Source organism: Panthera uncia, chromosome B4, assembly GCF_023721935.1.
Source record: "Panthera uncia isolate 11264 chromosome B4, Puncia_PCG_1.0, whole genome shotgun sequence".
Lineage (NCBI taxonomy): Eukaryota > Metazoa > Chordata > Mammalia > Carnivora > Felidae > Panthera > Panthera uncia.
This window is the reverse complement of record NC_064809.1, coordinates 3,444,138-3,444,470: the sequence shown is the minus strand read 5'-3', so window position 1 is coordinate 3,444,470 and position 333 is coordinate 3,444,138.

Sequence of the window (333 nt, the reverse complement as noted above, 5' to 3'; positions counted from 1 at the left end):
GGGGGACAGAGGATGGGGGGTGGACAGATGATTGACAGGGGGACAGAAGATGGACGGGGGACAGAGGAGAATGGGGGCAGCAGAGACAGAAGATGGACGGGGGACAGAGGATGGGGGGTGGACAGATGATTGACAGGGGGACAGAAGATGGACGGGGGACAGAGGAGAATGGGGACAGCGGAGACAGAAGATGGACGGGGGACAGAGGATGGGGGGTGGTGGACAGATGATTGACGGGGGGGACAGAAGATGGACAGAGGACAGAGGAGAATGGGGGCAGTGGAGACAGAAGATGGACAGGGAACAGAGGATGGGGGGCAGTGGACAGATGAT